At 38.6% G+C, this 21,825-nt stretch overlaps 4 non-coding genes across 4 annotated transcripts; 1 reads left to right on the forward strand and 3 right to left on the reverse strand.

The window, feature by feature from the left end:
* Positions 1 to 3,093: 3,093 nt before the first annotated feature.
* TRNAR-ACG (transfer RNA arginine (anticodon ACG)) lies at positions 3,094 to 3,166 on the reverse strand. Its single transcript has one exon. It is a non-coding gene; the product is annotated as a tRNA-Arg (tRNA).
* Positions 3,167 to 3,655: 489 nt separating this feature from the next.
* On the reverse strand, positions 3,656 to 3,727 carry TRNAE-UUC (transfer RNA glutamic acid (anticodon UUC)). The gene has a single exon. It is a non-coding gene; the product is annotated as a tRNA-Glu (tRNA).
* A 14,608-nt stretch (positions 3,728 to 18,335) lies between these two features.
* On the reverse strand, positions 18,336 to 18,409 carry TRNAT-AGU (transfer RNA threonine (anticodon AGU)). The gene has a single exon. It is a non-coding gene; the product is annotated as a tRNA-Thr (tRNA).
* Positions 18,410 to 18,663: 254 nt separating this feature from the next.
* TRNAT-AGU (transfer RNA threonine (anticodon AGU)) lies at positions 18,664 to 18,737 on the forward strand. The gene has a single exon. It is a non-coding gene; the product is annotated as a tRNA-Thr (tRNA).
* Positions 18,738 to 21,825: the final 3,088 nt, after the last annotated feature.

A 21,825-nucleotide genomic window follows, 5' to 3' on the forward strand; every position in this document is an offset into this window, starting at 1 on the left:
TCTCTGAGATTCTATTCGGAAGTTCTCTGAACTTCTTCTCGGCAGATCTCTTAACTTCTCCGGCTTAGTTCTCTGAACCTTTCTTTGGTAATTTGTTGAACTTTTCGTCGGAAGTTCTCTGCATTTCTTTTCGGAAGTTCTTAGAATTTCTCGCCAGAAGCTCTCTGAAATTCTCCTCGCAATTTCTCTGGAAATCTTGTTGGAAGTTCCCTGAACCCTTCTCGTTAGGAATTCGCAAAATTTCTCATCGGAAATTTTCTGAATTTCACGTCGAATGTTCTCAGAATTTTTGGGAATTCTTATCGGATATTCTCTAAACTTTTCGGAAGTTCTCAGAATTTCTCGCCAGTAGCTCTCTGAACTACAGGAAACTTCTGAGAAGTTCACGGAGCTTCCGACAAGTTCGTGGAACTTCGGACAAGTTCATGAATCATGCGGCATGTTCCGACTAGAAGTTCATCGAACTTCCGAGAAAATTTCAAAGAATTTCCAAAGACAGGTTCAGACAACTTCCAACTAGGTGTTCAGAGATCTTCTCTGTGATTCTCTTCGAAATTTCTTTGAACTTCCACTCGAAACTTCCCTTCGGAAGTTCTCTGAACTTCTCCTCGGCAGATCTCTGAACTTTTCGTCAGTAGTTCTTTGAACCTCTCTTTGGAATTTTTGGAAGTTCTCTGCATTTCTTTTCGGATGTTCTGAGAATTTTTCGACAGAAGCTCTCGGAAGTTCTCTGAACTTCAGGAAAATTCTGAGAAGTTCACGGAACTTCCGACAAGTTCGCGGAACTTTCAACATGTGCCGACTAGAATTTCATCGAACTTCCGACAGAAAGTTCAAATAATTTTCAAGGAGAGTTTTAGAGAACTTCCTACTAGATGTTCACAGACCTTCACTGAGATCCTCTTTCGAAGTTCTTTAGTTCAACACAAGTTAAACTTCACCGCAATGGCATGACTCGATTATTCAAACAAGGCTGACAGTGTTCTGAAATTTGTAGTAAATGAAACAGCTTTAGAAATGAGGGTCAATGTTTTACCGAATGTTCAGCTGTTGAAAGTTCGGTAAAAATTACCGAAGTCGGAAATAATTTCTCAGTGTGTAGATCCGCAATCATGGATCACCTCCATTTGATAACGCGTTAGACTACCTGATCCATAATTGAGGGGTCAGTGTACCTAAAGTTCCCTCTGAAGCTGCCTTCGTGAAACACTTTTGCATGTTCTAGCTTCATCGAAATTATTCATAATCACCGCCGACGCTTCATCTATCACTGGAGCTGGAACTGTCAGTGGACATAACCTGTACATCGTCCTGTGAGGCCTCCTTGAACGCCCGTGAAACCAAACCTGCACCACATCTCAATAAAATTAGTAGTATTATCCCAACTCAATTTTGTTGTTGAATTAATCTATCAATTTTATTGATCCATATTCTATTCAAAATTTTGTTTAACATGAAACATAATTTGTTAGATTGCACTATGTTTTTTTTCTGCGTGTTGGTACTTTGATGAAGTTTCGGATATTCCCTGAGTTTCTTGAAACTTCTTAAACATTCTTCAATGTCCTTGAAATTAGTTGAACTGCTCTTAGTTTCTCTGATCATTCCTTCTGCTCTCGAAGCAGTCCTGAAGTACTCTCAATTCTATTGAAGTTCTTGGTACCAAACTGTTAAAAAAAAATCTCGCATACAAATCTTCAAACTTCCCTGAAAGTCTGGAATTTCTTGAATTTCTAGTTATGAAGTTATGAAGTTATTGGAAGTGCCGGTAATATATCATAAATTCCCTAAAGCTCTCTAGTCTAACTTCTTTTAAGTACTTGGAAGTCCTTTAAAATTTCAATTTTCTCAAATTACCTTCACATCTCTGAAATTATTTTGACTTCCCTAAAGTTCTCTAGATATCCATAAATTTCACAGATTTTCTTAAAAGTTCCTGCAGTTTCCCGAAGCTTTAAAACTTTGAAATTCCTGAAGTTTGCCTGAAGTTCACAAAAATTTCTAGAAGTTTTCGGAATTTCCCTTTTGTTCCCGCAGTTTGCCTATGAAAGTTCTTTTCATTCCTCAGACTCTCCTGAAGATCCCTAATGCTTCCTGACGTTTACGGAACTTCCCTTATGTTCTTCTGATTATGTTCCTGGAATTATCCAGAAATTAATGGAACTGCCCAGAAGATCTTTAAACTCCCCTTTAAACAAGGAAGTTCTTGTAGCTATCTTACATTTTTTTTTTAAGTTTATTCCCTGAAGTTTTTTTACTATCCTTAAATGTTCGGAATTTCTTAATGGTTCCCCCTATTTTGCTGAAATAAATGGAACTTCAATAAAGTTGTCCAAACTAACCTAAAGTTTTAGGAACGTCCCTAAAGTTTTCACAGTTTTCCTGATATTCATGGAACTGCCCTTACATATTCAGAACCTACCCGAAGTTCACGTAACTTACTCATTAAATTTTCCTGAATTTAATGGAACTGCCCTGAAGCGCTTGATCTTCACTGAAGTAAATTTTCCTGACATCTATTAGATTGCCTTGGAGCTGTCGAAACTTACTCTTAAAGATCTTTTAACTTCCCCAAAATGCAATAAATCAGAACTTCTTAACGGTTCCAAGAATTTTTTTTAACAAAAAATCGCTGGACTATGCATTTGTTTTGCGAGTTGATAACCTTTACGGATGTTTCGGATCTTCCGGAGAACCATTTCTTGAGTACCTGGGTCTGTAGTTGGAACTTAACCTTCAACATTCAGTGTTAATGGTTAGGTATATCAATATTAGCAAAAAAAAAAACAATCTCGAAACTCTGTGATCAATTTCTGTTCGAAAATCAATGATAAGTTTAGCAACTATCGGTGCGAAAGCCTAAAACGTAAATTCACAATCGCGATAGTAATGACCGGTGCGTTAACAAGTTGCAAACTAAAATAGCAATGGCTAAAGTTGTCAAACTAGCAGCCCGAATAGCAACGCATTGGTGCGGGTGCTCTTATAAACACAAATTTTATTGCAGTGCGCAATAAACTAGTTCTGGAGCTATTAACAAACACAACAACTAGCTTGTGGTATTCATTCACACTGTGACAAAAAAGATTGCCGCGATCCTGCCAGGAGTCGAACCTGGAATCTTCTGATCCGTAGTCAGACGCGTTATCCATTGCGCCACAGGACCCGCTTGACGAAGTGGTGTTAGCACAACAACACATGACATTCATTCGTACACGGAACATAGGGAACCAGCCATTCGAATGCTGCCTATAGGTGGTATTCGTATATGGGACTGCATGTGCAAGTATGGGTTTAGAAACTCACGCTCGCTCCCCTCTTTTTTCGTTTACATTTGTGCCGGTCTGATGATTTTATACGATACTGTTTGTTACAGCGATAATGGGAAGTGTAAACGCCGACATTCTAATTGCATACGTGTGTGATTGGGAATGATACTCGATTTCATTAGCATTCCATTCAGCGAAATTAAATTTGGAGTAATTTGATAGAATATATGTACATAGAAATTGCTTGTTTATTGTTGTTATGATGTAGGGCTAGCACTATCTACTCATCAATCGTACATAAAATAACATAAAATATCTTTTTGTTATTGCTGTCAAATTTGGTTGGTATAGCTTTAAGGAGGTTTTTGCAAATCGATGCAAAAAATTTCCCATACCGGGAATCGAACCCGGGCCTTCTGGGTGAAAGCCAGATATCCTAGCCACTAGACCATATGGGATATGTTTTGTAACAGTGTTTTCGCCATTGTATTGGCACAGAAAATTGCACAAAAATGAACACACATGATTGTAAATTATCGTTTACTAAAGGTGGAAAATAAGCTGCTCTAATTCCAATAGCTCAATTCTAAAGCTAATCGGAGGACGATATATCCTACGATTTGCTCTTACAGTTTCGAATAGATACAGGTATGTACAGTACTTTTCAATAACAAATGATAAATGGAAATATTGCTTCAGAAAAAAGTTACTGGTTCCCTACAGTCTGTTGTAAGAGTTGGCATCACATTTTTCATAAGAATCATATACTGAGGATGTAACCTTGATCTTGATTCGAATCGTGAAAAAAATGATCGTGGTTCGAACTAGTTTAAAAACAAACTGACAAAGCATTCAGAAATTTAGAATCAAAATATTACTAAGCTTTGGACATTTCCCGTCACACCCCCTTTATTGTTTTAGAATAATAATTGCTGCAACAAGTTTAGTTAATTACCTTGAAAACAGTTGTGAATTTGATCCCCGCTGTTTATTTAAACCATCTGCAAGTGTTTTAATCACCAAAGTAAAGCTTGGAACAATGCTCGGGCATATTATTTCATTACTGCAACATTTTATAAAAAGAACAAATCCCTGAATGTGTGTATTTTTTGAAAATACTATTGTTGTTTTTTTGATCTTGATTCGAACCACAAATGAACGTGGTTCGTACTATCAGTTTCGTCGAATCACCGCTAGGGTCGCTACACTTTGTTTACGTTCTGATTACCTCCTTCGCGCAAAAGTCGCATCAAAGTTTCCACGGAAAAATTGCTTGAAAACACATCAAAGGACATGAAAACGGGTCAGGATTTTAAACGAAGTCCACAAAGAGATGACCAAAGTAAGCTTCAACAAGAATGGTAGATTGATATTTATTTTTATAAACAATTAATCTTGTCCTCTTCCCATGTGACCCATAAAATATTCCCCCAAAACACTGCAAAAGGCTCTGGAAGAAGTGAGAAGCAGGGTTCTGCATTCGCTTCATTTCGAGCAATATCATTTTTGTGTAAGTCATCGTGTTTCTTGTTATCGAGTCACGATGAACATTCCTCTTTTCAAATACGACTGGACTATCACTTGTTTCGTTCGTCAAGTGCTTCAGTTCATTTCATTTGAAGCAAAGACTTATTTCAATTGACGCAATGGATGACTCGAAAATGGCTTCCTTCGTTTTTTCCACTTTCACTTCAATTCGAGGCTCATTCGACTTGTCCCTACCCGACGACGTAGGAATCAAAATATAGTATCCGGATAGTATCCGCACAATATTGGTTGCCGATAGGGATGGCATCCGGGGATTATATTAGTAATGATATATTATTTTATATTAAACGAAAATTAAATTAACGAGGCCATTCTGGAGTCCAAGATGGCAGCCATCGAGGTCAGGGAAAGTCTCAAATACCCTACAATATGGGTATTTTCGGAACGAGGACCACGCGAAGGTGCAGAAAACCGACATTCGACGTAATTTTGGAATCCGAAATTGGCGGCCATCGGGTTTCAGAAAAAAGTGTCAAATACCCCGAGAAATACCCTACCATGCTGAAAATCGATACCCGACGCCATTTTGGAATTCAAGATAGTGGCCATTGGTTCTATGAAGTGTCAAATACCCTAAGCTATGAGTATTTTCGGAACGGGAACAACGCGTAGATGCCAAAAATCGATATGCGACGCTATGTTGGAATCCAATATGGCGGCCATCAGGATTCAGAAAGTGTCAACTATCCTACAATATGGGTATTTTCGGAACGGAGACAACGTGTGTGTTTACGATTGAATCATGAAATGTATTATTTGAATTTGTTAGACTTTGAATTACGTACCTTGAAATATGAATTACGTTGTTTGCTATAAATTAATGTAAGTTAGGTCAACTAGAGAGTAGCAAACCTACTGAATCCAGGATTTGACAGTTGACAGGAAATAAATGTATCTTTCTACAATAACTAATACCACTAGAGTTCAGAGGAGTAAGTATAGGAGAAGGAAAGGGAGAGTCAGATATGTGGAGGAGAACATGAAGTTAGTTGAAATAGAACGGTTGAACGGTTAACTTGAACCTCGCCTCGTTTAGTCCCGTGGGACAATAAAGAATCCGAAAGTCTCGTTGAGTTTGGTCGCGAGTGATCTACCTAGAGCGTGGAAAGCAAGTGGTCTGTCGCGTAATTCGAGTTGTCGTCGCGGAAACCCTCGAATGAAACCACAACCTGCCGAAAATCGATATTCGACGCCATTTTGGAATCCAAGATGGTGGCCATCAAGTTTCATAAAACGTATCAAATACCCTAAGATATGGGTATTTTCGGAACGGAGACAACGCGTCGCACCGGAAATTCGATAGCCGATGCTATGTTGGACTCCAATATGGCGGCCATAGGGTTTCAGAAAAAGTGTCTAATATCCTACAATATGGTTATTTCGGAACAGAGACAACGCGTAGATGCCGAAAATCGATATCCGACGCTATGTTGGAATCCAACATACAATGTGTACAACGTGTGGATACCGAAAATCAATATCCGATGCCATTTTGGAATCCAATATGGCGGCCAATGAGCTTCAAAAAAAGTGTCAAATACCCTAAGATGCCATTTGTAGGCTATTTGACACTTCTTCTGAAATCGGAAGCCACCATTTTGAATTTCAAGATGGCGTCGGACAACGATTTCTTTCTTCTAGATGTCAGCTCGATTTAAAAAAACCCATATTGATCGGTATTTGACAGTATTTCACAGTTTTTCTTAACCAATTTTCGGTATCTACGTCTCATCCCCATTCTGAAAATAACCATATTTTAGGATATTTGACACTTTTCCGCAAATCGGAAGCCACCGTCTTGGTTACAAAATGGCGTTGGATATCGATATCCGGCTTCTAGATGTTAACCTGATTTAAAAAAAACCGTTTGTATGGGTATTTCAAGCTGAACATTGCATTAGGTCCTAAGTAACATTGACAGATTATCTTTCTCTTTGCATCCCCACGGTCATGTTAAGACATTCCCAGGTATTTTTAGCACATAAATCGATAAAAGAATAGTTGAAGATGCTAATTTCAAATAACAGATTGTAGTGGTAATTTTTATACGATAGATGGAGTAGATGAAAGCATAGAGTTGATAGTTCCGTTAGAGTACGGCAGTGTGAAGATTGTATATAGATATTAGAATAGCGAACTAGGACAACTTTTAAGGAAGGTACAAATCGGTTTTTTCATCTCTCTTTACCAAACTCCCCCTTTGGAGAGGGATGGTGAGGGGTGTCCCCCCCCCCCCGCCACCACAGAAGCTTTTATCTAGCATCCAATACGACAAACACATTAAGAAACGGTTTTGTGAATAAGTTATTAACGAAAGAGAAAGTCGACGAGAGAATCGATCAATGTTACCTAGGACCTAATGTGAAGTTCAGTTTGATTTTTTTAGAATTTACAACTTTTTCTCAAACCGCAAGCCACCATCATGGATTTCGAAATGGCGTCGGATATTGATTTCCGGCGTCTAGACGCCATCCCCATTCCAAAAATATCTATATTGATGGGTATTTGACAGTATTTCCCACTTATCTGAAATCGGATGCCGCCATCATGGATTTCTAAATGGCGTCGCATATCAATTTTCGATCTGTAGACCGATTACAAAATACCAATATTGATGTGCATTTAACTTTATTTTCACTTTTCCGTAAATCGGAAGTCGCCATCTTCGATTTCAAAATGGCGTCGGATATCGATTGTCATCCTCTAGACATCATCCCGATTCCAAAAATACTTTTATTGATAAGTATTTGACAGCATTTCCCACTTTTTCTTAAACTGGAAACCACCATCTTATACTTCAAAATGGCGTCGCATACCAATTTTCGATTTCTATACGTCACCCCGATTAAAAAATACCCATATTGATGGGTAAACAAACCAACCGACAATGATAAATTTGACATCCACGTGCACAGATCTATGCGCATACGCTTAAATCAACAAAAGTCATAAAAACTGCGTGAATTTGGTTCGAACAGCTTCGCTTAAATGCAAAAGTAAGTTCATTTGACATTGAAAAAAGAAAAGAACACTAGTCAAGCCAAAACAAACAGCATGAAAACTGATCGCAAGTGGTTCTGCTGATGTTGACGGGGATTTGATCGAAGAGAAGACAAAATGACTTTCAATTGAAAGTGACGCTTGACGATTTTCGATTGAAAGTGACTTTGTAGGGCCCTGTTGAGAAGTGACTCATTGTCAGCGTATGCGGCCCACAAAAACTATCACATCCCTAAATCGACTTTAAGCGATAAACTGAATGGAAATCATCCCCAGCGACTTGGAAAAGATGCAGTTGTAAGTGCCTCGCATCAGCAGCGTCCGGATGTCCCAAAACCACAAAGGAGATACTTGCAACAGCTTCCGAACTTGCATACCTTCAAGGCAGCACTTTCAAAAGAGGAATACCATCGACAGGATGGCTGAACAAGTTTTTACGGAGACATCCTGAAATCTCAAAGCGGACACCAGAAGCACTTGGAAGAGCATCCGCGGGGTTGACCACTGACTGACTTGAACGATATTTTGAGTACGTTTATAGCCAGTTCGAGCAAGAACAAATGTTGTACCTCCTGGATCGGCCAGCTTCATGGTGGAATGTGGACAATGGTTGTTTACAACGTTGAGCGTGGCAAGCCAAAAGAAAACATCACAAACCTATGCTGTTGATGCAGATGGGAGTTACATTCCGCCACTGATCACATTTAAAGATTCGTTCAGTGATCTTGTTGCTGCTGCAACTGCTTCTGGGTCTGTTGGTGCCAACGTTGGATTTAACCAGACACAATCCGATTGGAGGGAAAGGAGACGCTTTTTATTTCTTTGTCACGCAGCATTTGAACCCTCGTTGGATTGAAATGGGAATTCAGCGTCCAATTGTGCTCGTCGTGGATGGGTACTCTGGAGAACGCACACTCTACAAGTACTAGATGTTGCTGTGTTTGGCCCACTGAAAGCAAAATAAACCGAGCTGTACCAGAAGTGGAAATGTGACAATACAGAGAAAACGTTCAATGAAGTTGAATTTGTGACTGACAGATCACTTTGTGATCGGGAATCTATCGAGCTCAATCAACGAAATTAATGGAAGATCAACGTCCGAAGAAGAACCATCGACAAGCTTTGATTATCAGCTGTTATCTGTAGAAAGTGACCAACGCCAACAGTTGCCGAACAATTCGTTTGAATTCGATGTCAACTGGGAGAATGTACCGTCAAGCATCACGTTAAGAGATTCTGTTTGCCAACAAACTAAGAAACTTGTGTCCAAAGCTCGCGAATCAATTGATTAACTTCAGATTCATCTCAAGGTTAACGATCCATCGAAACTAGTAAATGTACTTAATATGAAACAGCAACTAAATATCATTGATCCAGTTGTGATCGAAGCTTCTCCACCCTTGCCTCGAACATCTTCGGATATTTTGAGCTTGCCAAAGGTGGTGAGCAAAACCACTCGTTCACGAAAAGGCTTAAAGGTGTCTTATGGAGTAATGTCTGACGTCGAGATTATCAAGGAGATGCTGAAGATCGTGAAGCTGGTGAGATTGCCCGAACTAAGCGCGAAAAAATATCCGTGAAGCTAAGGAAGAGGGATAGACTCAAGCAGCTGGAACTAGTTTACAGACTAGTTACGTAACAGAATGTCTGTAACGGTATGTAAAATGAAGTCTGAATTTATCGTGTTTGGAACAGTCTGATCTTGAACTAAATTAAATTTACACGTTTATTTCGGATGAACGGTGGATAAGGAAAACACAAAATTACATCTAGTGTCGCAAGTACGTTTCAATCACTTGTAATACCTCAATTCAACAAATGGTATTTTTGAAATCAATAGTAAGAACTAAAATCTTTAATGGTTTCGAACCATGATAGTTCGAAGCAGGATAATTATTTCTTCATTATTAAAAATCAAATTATAAGTCAACAATTAGAATCATTTTTTTTTTGTTATTCTTTCCATATATACTAAGATCTAGTTGATAATCGTATTGATTTTGTAGAAATCTTCGGATTATTCCAAGGGTACCATAAAAAAAACAATGAAAATGGTTCGAACCACGATCATTTACCCTACTAGTTTGTCAAAACAAAAGCTTGATTTCGTACTTGTCAATCATTTTCTCAACTCATTTTTGAGAATTCAGCTGAAAGCAGAAGAGAAGACAAGGAAAGAACTCGTCAACTTTATCTCGCCAGCTGAGAAAAATATGTATGTCCTTTTGCCTTTCACCAGCCCCAGTGTGCTCACAGATGTTCTGTGTGGCGCCCGAAATTCTCCCCGTGCGATGAATTGAAACACCTTTCAAGATCCCGTTCCATCGCAAGAGCAGGCAAGTTCCATCTGCGTCGCACTCGTCTGTGAAGGCTTAAATTATTTGCATTCGTTCAACGTGAATCTTGGCCGGTACTCACCTCCTTATATATAAGTTGTTCCGTTGTGAAACCCCCAATTACACCACCATGTGGCTCGTGCTGTCACAGTGGATGCATTCCGTTACATTGTTACGCCCCGTGCTCATTGACGAGGACTGAAATCGGAAAAATGCCTCCACCTGTCACCTGATCATTGTTTCGTTAAAATTTGTGCATCGTCGGAATATGTTTCGGATAAGGAATTGTTTAAGGAGATTTAAAACAACTGTTACTGCGTGAGGACACACCTGCCACCTGCTTCAGATGCAGAAGAGTACATAAGACGTAAACGCATATTAATTGTTTTTTATGAGACTCTTCCGGCTGCTGGAAGACATTCAAGCAGTAGTAAGCACTAGTTATGAGCAACAGATTGGTTTCACCGCAAGGAGTTGCCTCGGGTGTTGCCACGTGGTACAATTTCCTGGATGATTTTCGGTTCCCTTTCCTCGTCAGCCTAAAGAAGGGGTACTTTATTATCGGTATTCTGTGGTTTGATTACCGACGAACCGAAATGCCACAGGAGCATTTCGTTTGTCCACAATTCGAATTGTCAAACGAGCGATTCGAACTTTCAAACGGGCGATCAGATCTGTCAAACGAAGTGAGACGCAAACCAAGGCAATATAACTTATACGTGGGTTCTTGCCCTTGCTCATAGTATGACGCGGTCGGATGAGAAGATGTCAGTAGTGTCTAACGTATTTTAAATATGGCGTCTTGGGCACGAATTTGAATTTGAGCTTGTATGAGCTGTTACGTCGGTTCGTCGGTGATTTGATGGTGATAGTGACCGGATAAAATGAGAGTCACAGAGCAGGAATTGTATCAACCAGACACTGCCTTTAGAATCATTGTAGTAGGGATGGATTAAGTTTTCTTTAGCTACCAAAATGCATTTTATTGCAGGAAGGTGACTAGTACACTGTCGGTCAGTTTTCACAGTTGTCGAAAGTGCCACTCCAGTTGAAGAGATATTCATTTTGGGTGACTTCAATCTGCCTGGCGTTTCGTGGAGTATATCTCATGTATTCAGATTACATTTCACTCAGGAGCTATTGGTCTTCTCGACAACTACAGTGCAGCAACTCTTTCTCAAATTAACCATGTAGTTAACGAAAACGGTCGTAGTGTCGATTATCCTGCTACGGTTTCTTATGACTTCCGTAAAGTATCACCGTAGCAGCATGATGACGTTGTGGCTGCAGCCGCTCAGGATATATGCCGCCTTTTTTCCGACAAGTTTGCCAGTGTATTCACTAATGAGGCTGCTAGGAACGTTCCAGTAAATGATCAAATGGTGGGTGCAATTGATGTTAACACTGAGATGATTTCCAAGGCCGCGACTCTGCTCAAGTCATCCTTCAATACTGGACCTGTTCCTAGTGTCTCTCTCCAGTGGCATATTTCCATCCTGCTGGAAATTTGGACACATGTTTCCCGTCCACAAATAGGGGGTGCTGATTGAACCAGCGACCGAAACGGATGTGTTTTGTTTCTTCTGTGCTTTTTTTTGCTGCTGAAAACCTTTTCGCATGCGTTTTGTTCTCGAGTGACTGGAGGTGAACTGGTGATCGCATTTAAAAGTTTTGAATACCGTGCGTGATTTTTTTGATCTCTTGTTGCTTATACAATGGTGCTTGGTGTGGTCTTGCGTTTTCCTTTGTTGCCCCGTACAACCTCTATCAAGCTGATATATTTTTCTGTTGCTGCGATGAGCAACTTCTTTGTGAGGTGTTAAAGAAGACAGTCCGAAAATACATGACCTTGATTATGCGTGGAGTGCGTTCTTTTGTACGTACGAGCTAGAAGAGCGTTATCAGTGATTGCGGTGGTTCAAGGAAAATTAAATAAAGCATTTCTGAAATCATGACGCTGCAAAGTCTCTAGGCCAATCGGGTGAGATCTTTCCATTTTATCTATTTATATTTTGTTTTTTGTCACTGATTTATCAAATGCTCTATATTGACGAATAGAGTTGCCAAATCATTCACCCTCCCACTAACACAACTCTTTCCTTCCTGTGACACCTATGAAGGTAGTATGGGTTCCCTGCACCTTCTTAAGTAGATGTTGGATTAACTTTCCCTCCCTTCCCCTGCGATTGTAAGGATGTGGCCAGGTGTATAATGCGATGCTTGTTTTGTAGATTTTATTTTCGTGTGGGGAAAATCACTAATCCCAAGTGATATTTTCTGCGTCAACACTCGATATTTTCTGCAAAACGTATTAGTTGACCATTATATAGCCACCCACGATTTGTACAATCGCATATGCTATGCTATGCTATGCTATGCTATGTTTCCCGTCCACAAATAGGGAAGGAAACGAGCCGTAGATAACTAAAGGCTGACTAAAAGAGGATTGGTACGCTCCTTGCGCGCCGCTAGCACGCCTCTAGTGTTGGGAATCGAAAATCTTTGATAGTGGTTTATTCTATAGAGAACAACTGCTGCAAGTTTGATCAAAGTAGTCGATCGCGTTCAGAAATAATGTCAAATTGAACTCGAAAGAAGAAAAAAATATTGTGCACAAACACCTGGAAAATCCGGAGTGGTCCGGTTCCAAGCTGGCTAAAGTGCTGAAGATGCCGAAAACAACAGTTTGTCGAGTGCTTAAAACCTACAAGGAAATCCTGAGTGTGGAAAGGAATTAGCGGACCTATGAAAAAACTACAACCAAGGATTGTCAGCTGCGCATCAAGGTGTTGAGGTGCGTTAAAGCCAACCCCGGTCTTTCGATCCGACATGTGGCCAGAAGGTACAACGCCAACTTTCAAACGGTGCGGAACAACGGTGCCAGGGAAGGATACAAGTCGTACAAAGCCAGTGAACATCCGAACCGGCACATGAAGCAGAATTCCGTGGCCAAAAAGCGTGCAAGCGTGCGTCTATTTCGTGGTGGAGGAAGTTTGCAAGTCATCCTATCCTTAAGTTGTTGTCCTCTGAGCCCTGTATGTTTTCCAGCCAATGTTCAAATAAATATCATCCTTTATTTGGAGGACAGTTATATGCATGCTCATCAGTTGATGACGAATTCAAGCATAAGGAAATCATCCGAAATTCGACAGCATATTGTTAAAGGGCTCGAGCAATACAGTCGAAGTATTGCGGATGTTTTCGTTCAGTGTACATACTTCCAGGTTCGAAAGTGTTCTTTTCAAACCTGGCACGTATTTAGTTTAATGTTAATATTTAGTTTGTAATGAATAACTGGACAAGTCTCACCACATTTTTCTCCTCCGCCACCGTTGATCACTTCTTTTGGAATCCCTTGTACTTTTTCTCTCTAACTACTAAATACTTTCCCGAAAGTCTCTAATGTTATTTCTCTAATAAAAAATGCCATAAACGAATGATAACCCAAATGATTGAAATATTCCACAAATGATTTGGATTATACTCAGAACACGTCGTTAAGGAAAATAACCATAACAATTTTTTAGGGTTTTGATGTGTTCCACGATATTTCAACGTAAGTCCATTATCTTTGATCTTAAGTTTCCAGTTGCGTCCTATAAAACTGAAACACCAGCGCAGAAAATAGACAGACATAGACATCTCCGGGTATTTTCTTATCGAGCATCACTCCATTGTTGTATTGCATGTGCTCAATTTTGCTGCTCTCTTTTCACTTTTACTTTGTTGACTCCATGGTACCGGAAAAGGTATATTTCTTTCAAGATTGATGATTCTTTGTTTTGTGACGTTTAATCTTCTTTCTCTTCACATTTTTCTATGTAAAATTTTGTGAGTTTTCCAGGTTTTTCCAGAACTTCAACGTATAAATTCCAGGTTTATAATAAGAAAGCTATATTTTAAATGCATTAAAAATATATTTTTTGGTAGATCAAAACAACAGCAATTTACCCAAACGTTTTTAAGACATCCCGCATAAAAAATAACCATTACTTAATTTGAGTAAGTCCAAGATCTAAAAATATTCAATGTCTTGAAGTTTCGTATTCCATGTACAAGTTCAAGATATTGAAAATTTTCAAAGTGCCAGAATCAAGGGAAAAAAATAAATGATTTATTTCAAGTTCATAATTAATTTTATGAAAGATTATAGATCTTCAATGCAGTCCCATTAACTTCACAACAATTGTAGGAACTTTGGAGAAGTTCTGAGTAATGAAAAGAAATGCTGATAATTTCAGTGAAGCTCCATAAACAAACTGCGGGAACATAAGGAAAGTTAATACGCTGAAAATATGGGGAACTTACCAGAAGCATTAAGAATCTCAAAGCGGTTATTTCAGCATCCGAAAATTTTCAGGAACTTTTATGAAGTTCCTAGAATTTCAGAGAACTTCACTGGTGTCAAGTGAAATTGAGAGATGTAGAAAACATGAGAGGTATTGTGCAAATTTTTAAGAAGTTCTAAGTACCTCAGAAAAACTAGATCGATCTCTAGATCTTGGGGAGTTTCAGATCTTAAGAGTAGTTTCCGTAGCTTTAGTTCAGTCTTTTGCAGCAGTTATAGATCTTTAATCGTAAATTTAGAAAAAAATCAGGATAGTCCCATGATGTGCTGAAAAAAAAAATCGAGAACCCTTAAGATGTTCCGATTTAAGAATGTACCTTCAGAGAAATTATGAAAACTTCAGAAATATTTCAGAAACTTCACAGATGTCCAGAGAATTTCAGAGAAATTTAAAGATGTTAACGGGAATTCCGAGCAGAACTGCGATCGTCAATAGAAATTAGAGCTTTAGAGAAGCTTCGAGAACATCAAGACAGATCAGAGAATCAAAGGGCAGTTCAAATAATTTCAAGGAAATTGTAGAAACCTTAAAGAAGTTTCGAGAAACTCAGGGAATTTCCGGAAACTTCAGCAAAGCTCTGAGAGAATTTCTGGAACGTGATTAAAATTATATGAACATCCGGAAAACTTGAGAGTATTTTAAGGGTGATCATGGAGATGTCAAGAACTTAAAAAATGCGCAAATTGAGCTTAGTTGATTGGAGAACATCAACGAAGTTCCATTAATTAATAAAAATGCGAGAACTTTTAGCAAGCTTCAAGGAAATCCAGAGAACTTCTAATACATTTAGATATTTTTAGATGGTTTCATGATATTCAACGAAGTTCCGAGTACTTCGAGGACGATCAGATAGCTTCAGAATAATCACATTAACTTGAGCAAATTTGCAGCGGCTTATGGAGTTCCGTGGTATTATGGGGTATTCAAAGAATTCTATGATTGATCCAAAAACGTCAGAAGCGTCAGGGAATTATGAATATATATCAGAAAATTTTCCGGAATATTAATCAAATTTAGAGAACTTCAGGTAAGCATAGATAAGTTCAGGGAAAATTAGCGAGCGTTTATAATTGTTATAATACTTAAGAAAAATTGTCGAAACTTCAAGGCAAATCAATTAATTTCAGTAAAATTGCCGGTTTTTAAAAAATACTGATACTGATAATTCAATAATCGTTTAGGTACTTTTAATACCACCATGATAATCTAGACTATTGAAAAGGTTTTAAATTAGTGTCAATAATTTAAGGGAAGTTTCATGAACTTCAGAAAATCTTGAGAACTTCAGTGAAAATCATAGAACTATATTAATTATTTCGTTCTAATTCCATGAAAATTGCGAGAGCACAAAAGTTCCAGAAATTTAGAAAAACTTCGAAATCTTCACAGAAGGACAGTGATCTTAAGAAACCTTTCGAGAAAATCATAAAAATCTACGATGAGGACATCCGCGAACTTCAGGAATTTGTATTAATGTTCATACAGAGCATTTGAGAGAAGTTTAGTAAGCTTCGAAAATTGGAAGAATTAAAGGGGGAGGTCAGTTCCATTAGTTTCAAAAAATTAGTGAAAATTTAAGGCAGTTCTCAGATGTTCAGATAACTTCGGAGACGTTAAAAAGTTAATTGAGGTCTTCGCCTAAGTTTAGAAGTTCAGTGAAGCTTAAACATTTTTAGGACGGTTAAATTAAATTTAGCGAAGCTTCACAACAAGCTTCATGAAAACTGCAAAAACCTTAGAGAAGTTTTATGATTTTCAGAAAAGAACAGAGAACCTCAGAGCAGTTCTGTTAATATTGGAGAAGTCACATAAATTTCAAAGAAGTTTAGAGAACTTCAGCGAAACCTTTAGAAGAGATCTATGATCGTTAGAAAAATTGAGGAAGCTTTAGGAAGTCCTTTAATGTTCAGGGAAGTTTAAGAATTCAATGAGAAGTATTGTGAGCATCAGACTAAAAACAAAAAAGAGCTTCAAGGCAGTTTCATTAACTTCAGGAAAATGTTGGGAACTTTCAAGTAGTTCTGAAGACCTCAGAATAGTCCACTTTGATTTCCATTAAAATATACTTCAACATTTTGATGAAGCTTCGAATTCAATTTTCTTTTAGTTTTCCTCGGAATTACCTTGAAATTCACCACAATAAGAATTCTTTTGGAAAGATACTGTGCATGTTATTTGACTCAAGATTATTGAAAATTTATAGCTTTTAAGTCCAGAACTAGTTCAAATTTAAAATTTCTAGAAAATATGTATGTTCCAAAACAAAGCAGAAACATTTCAAGCCTTTTTTATTTATTTGTTACTGAAGATTAATTCACTGTGGATCTACAAAATTCAAAGTGTGAGTGAAAAAAACGAGAAAAATCAAATGCTTGTATTTTAAAATTAATTCTTTTCTTGAAAATATCCTTAGTAATACAATTATTAAATTCTCTGAGACTTCCAGGTATTTTAAGGAAAAATAAAATTTCCTGATAATTCCCGGTTTTCCAGGTTTTTGCAGTTAGTAGACACCCTAATACCGTAGGTTTTGGCCATAAAGTTTCTATTGAATCTTTCGCTTTAAAGGTTCATATCGTACATAAATGTTTATGAGATACTAATTGAATAGGTCTAAAACATCAAACATTTATTTGGTGTGCCATCATAACGACTACTGTTCTTCTCTTAGGTCACTTTTTAGGCACTATTTTTACCACTATAAATCACTATTTGGTCACCTATTTCTTCAACATGGTCACTAAAATCACTATTTTAGGCAGCAGTGATCGCTACCAGCCCTGAACTGGATAAGATTTCCCTGAAACTGACCTGGCAACGCTGCTCATGAGATTAATACTCATTGGGGATAAGCTCCAACTCGGATTAACATTTATCCCTTCCGGAGTTGGTTAGAAATGCTACCTAATATCAACATGAAGCGTTAGTGTGATAATTTATTTTGAAAATTGAATGGAAGTTGAAAATGAGCGAAGGCCATTAATGCGACAGTACTATATAAACCTATATAAGTACTATTCAAACATTGAAAGAACGTGGGGATTACGCAAAGATTTCTTTATCAAACAATATCATTTCGCAACGCATTGACTCAGCTGATCTATTGTCAAGATTAAATTTGAATGCACCTTCCCGACAATTCCGCAATTGACACTTGTTCGCAGTAGATCGTCATCGTACCAATTACGCTAAATTTGGACCGGTCAATCAGATGGTGACTGTTTAAAATCATCATTGTGAAATGACTGACCTAAATATGCCATCAACAGAATTAAAAATATATTTCAGGATCCTGCAAAGTCAAAGAATGACGAATAAATAAATAAATCAAAATTCCTATAGTCAAACGCACATTACCTAGCTCATACATGATAGGATGAGGGGACTTGAAGTATTTCTTCAAATCACTTCCCTGTTTGGATAATCTGCAAAATGTTTGCTTAGAGTCGTGTTGATTTTGAATCTGATGTCAACATCCAAGCAGCCCGACATTCTTGATCGGGATTTAATCCGAGGATAATACCGGTTGGAGCTTACCACCAATATGATTTTAGCATTCTTAGCTGATTTAGTTTAATTTAGGCAAGCCACAGTGTGTAATCGGTGACATATATATGTTTACCCTAATAAAAATACCCATAAAAATGTGCATTACGACGTGTTTGGGGTATCATAACCATTTGCGGAATAGTTCTCTAACACCATTTTCTCATCCGAGTTTAGTGACATTCATTTTGCTAGTAGTAGGACCCCAGTTATTTTTCTAACAAAGAGGAACATTTCATTAATTCCATGGTAAAAAGTAACTCCTCCCCTAAACTTGTTGGGGTGGTAGGCTCCGGCGAGATTCGAACTCACGATCTCCTGTTTACTAGACAGGCGCTTTAACCAACTAAGCCACGGCGCCACATGTGTATTGAGGTTACCAAACACGTGCTGTTTCACAATTCCTTCCCCCAAATGGAATACAATATCGCAGTGTGATGCTGCGCATGACTGTTTTCCCCCGTATCTAGTGTATACGTTCACAGGACACGCATACAACTACAGACAGGCATCAGAGCGATGCAATCACTATTCAACCAATAGCGAGGGTGCAAGAAGACACACGCATACACCCGTGCATTCATGACGCAGGTACGCCTCTGTAAAGTGCCAAGTGGCGCCGTGGCTTAGTTGGTTAAAGCGCCTGTCTAGTAAACAGGAGATCGTGAGTTCGAATCTCGCCGGAGCCTATCTCTCTCCATTCCCATCACACAGGGATGAGAAGAGATCACAATTTTTTGTAGCTTCCCAAGGATTCTTAACACTGACCGAAAAAAAAACTTGGCCACAGGTGTGAAGATGTTGCTTGCTGCTTGATTGAACTACCAGGTGCTGAATGTGGAGGTGACGGACGACAAGAACAGGCGAAAAGAGGTCAACAACTGCTACCAACGCATCCAACGTGCAATTATCATGGACTGTGGACGCTGAAAAGACACAATTTTACTTTAAATTATTATAATTAATGTCAACTCGGGTGATTCGGGAGCGGAGCGTCCGCTGCGTTTGGCTTGTGCTACTCATTGATTGCACCGGTGGAGCTAATAGTCAGGTTGACTCTTTTGCATCAACCTTTAGCTCTGAACGGCACAGGTATGCTCGCTCCAGGTGTATCAACTGGAGTTTCTTCAAAGCGGAGAGATTAAGCTTATCTTTTAAAGGGGCACTATTTTGGCGGGGTAAACGGAAATTGGTTGACCTTTTCCATATACTAAGGAAACAACGCCTACCGGGCAGGAAATGAACTCCTTCTTCACCTCATTTCGTCCTCCTTTATTTCGCTTATAAGCAAGGTCCAATTTACAAGTCGTGCCTTCCTCATTCGGTTCTAATCTTAACCCGAAACGGAAACAATATAATGCTCATTAAAATTCAATTAAACGTGCTTTTTTTTCCTGTTTCGATGTCTCTACTTCGGACCCACTTGGATATCTTTTTCCCTATCTCAATTGCCTTGGGAAGTAACCTACTAGCACCCGCCAACGTAGGAGAGAACAGTTTTCAGTTGTGTCCAGATCCACCCTTCGGATTTTCTACCTACATTCATTCTCGCACACATTCGTCAGTATTTGGATGTGTATGTGTATGCGCGTGTGGTGGCAGCATTGTTGATGCGGGTAATAACATTACCAGAAATGTATGTGGAAGATGATTATTATCTGGTGTTATTTTATTCCTTTTTCGGTACGAAGGTTATGTCCCTGTGTCCGCATGTTTTGGTGTTGTCGTTCTCTTCCATCTAGTAAAGCGGAACTGAAAGGCGGGATTGCATGTGTTGTGCTGTTGAACAACACATCAATCGAGTGTTTGGTGAATGTATTTCAAAGTGGCATAAAGTAAACATGATTTTAGGATTTTAGTTTGTGCAAGTTGAAGAGATGCTAACAGGGTGATAGATCCGGAATGAGTGAAGAAAAGGGTCGATCTCATAAAGACTTAAATCGTAAAATTTTAACGACATTGAGGATTGCACTGTGATAGTTTGGGTGAAGAAGTTGGGCGGTGAAGATCCAGAATACTATCGAAATTTTATCAGAATATGACAAAGGGAAATTTTGGCTATATCCTGGAGAAAGTTGGACCGTTAATGAGTTACGTTCGTCGTCAGTTTTGAGCTCACAGCTACTGACAGCATGGCCTTCCTCCTATGGGGAATAGAACAAATTATTTTGTATCTCAGTTCGGTAAGAAATAAGTCTATTAAGTGTACCAAATATTTTTGACGTAGGGTTACGTCTTTCGGCAACATATTGAGGGTGCAATTTCAAAAAAACAAAATTGTCCGTGTTATGAAAAGTCAATAGCGGATGGATTTTAATTCTGAACAAGCCAATCGATTGAAAATTATTCTAGGAATCTGCTAAAATGAACACTTGATCAATTTTCAATAGGTCAGTATTGAAAATAACACAAATTTCCAACTGTTGCAATGGCGATCAAAATGATCACCGGTTGCCTGCAAACAGCGCTTTTCCTAACACAGATTTCAAAATCGTATTCCATCCGGTCTCGCCGAACGGTGCTTATTCAATTGTCCGGTCGGTCGTCATCATCAGCAGCAGCAGTGCTTTCGGCGCGTGGCGTTGTACATTTTACTCCAGTACACAATGAAAGACATGCAGTTAGCTATCAACGCTGCCCTCAAAAGCCCTCGATTCACCGAATAAGGAGGAAGAAGCCGCAACGCTACTGATCGGATTCAGTTGCACGTCGTGAGCTGTTGTGGGTCATCTATGCCAAGCGCGTCACCCTCGACTCATCACGACCAAACGGTTCTTTTCAGGGCCACCATAAATTATTGTTGTTTAAGAGTTAATTTTCATTGAACGTTCGCTCGCTTTGCTGCCAGTCACATCACCCCCAAAGCTCTTTGATAATGTACCCAGCAACCAAACGTGGTTGTGGTATTGTGGTCAAATGCGTTACAGTATTGAAGTGGTACATTAAAATTCTCGCAATGACCGAATACCACATGACCTTGCCAATTAACCAGAAACACTTCGGATTGAGGTAAGGTTTTCGCCAGGACGGTAGAAAAAAAAATGGCATTGACGAATTCCATTTATTAACAATCACACCCTAGCTGTTAGCAGAGTTGTTGCTTAGAACTGATGTGACCTGGGATGCTGGCAAAGTTTACGAGCGGATTTGTGCGTGGAAATTCCGAAATGTGAGTAGAGCTCAATATATAGGATAATTAATATCATTCACGATATATTTCGCTTCATTTCTTCAGAAAATATCTGTAATGGTATTAATTAAATTGCTAACTTTTACATGAAATGTAAATACAATCCATTTTATAAATCACATAATATGTATGTGAATCTTTAGTGATTTCAACTAAAAATTGGCTTGCCTACAGCTATATACGGAACACGTAATATTTATATGAAAACCAGTATGGAAAATATCCATGCATGAATTCACGTAACAATGAAGTGAAAAATATTCTGAGTGTACGTCAAATCTACGGTAGTGTCTTGGATACAACCTCTTACTTTTTTCTGAAAGGTTCTAATTTGTACAAAATTAATCGCCGATATTGTTTTTACCAGTTACATCTCTAGAGTACTTTTTCAAAAGGACAATGTAACATTTCCGCCATATCGAGAAAAAACTAGGTTGAAGTTCAACAGAATAGTTTTTAAACTTTTTTCAAACAATACGTTTAGCAAAACTATTTTTGCCCTAGTCAGTGAATAATAACGGTGATCATTCAGCAATATACCAATGATGACGAGATATTTCTCGAGAAGAAAACTTTCAAGGTCTTCA

The sequence above is a fragment of the Ochlerotatus camptorhynchus genome, unplaced genomic scaffold (genome assembly GCF_037179485.1).
Source record: "Ochlerotatus camptorhynchus isolate MF236.1 unplaced genomic scaffold, CSIRO-AGI_Acam_v1.1 ptg000232l, whole genome shotgun sequence".
Lineage (NCBI taxonomy): Eukaryota > Metazoa > Arthropoda > Insecta > Diptera > Culicidae > Ochlerotatus > Ochlerotatus camptorhynchus.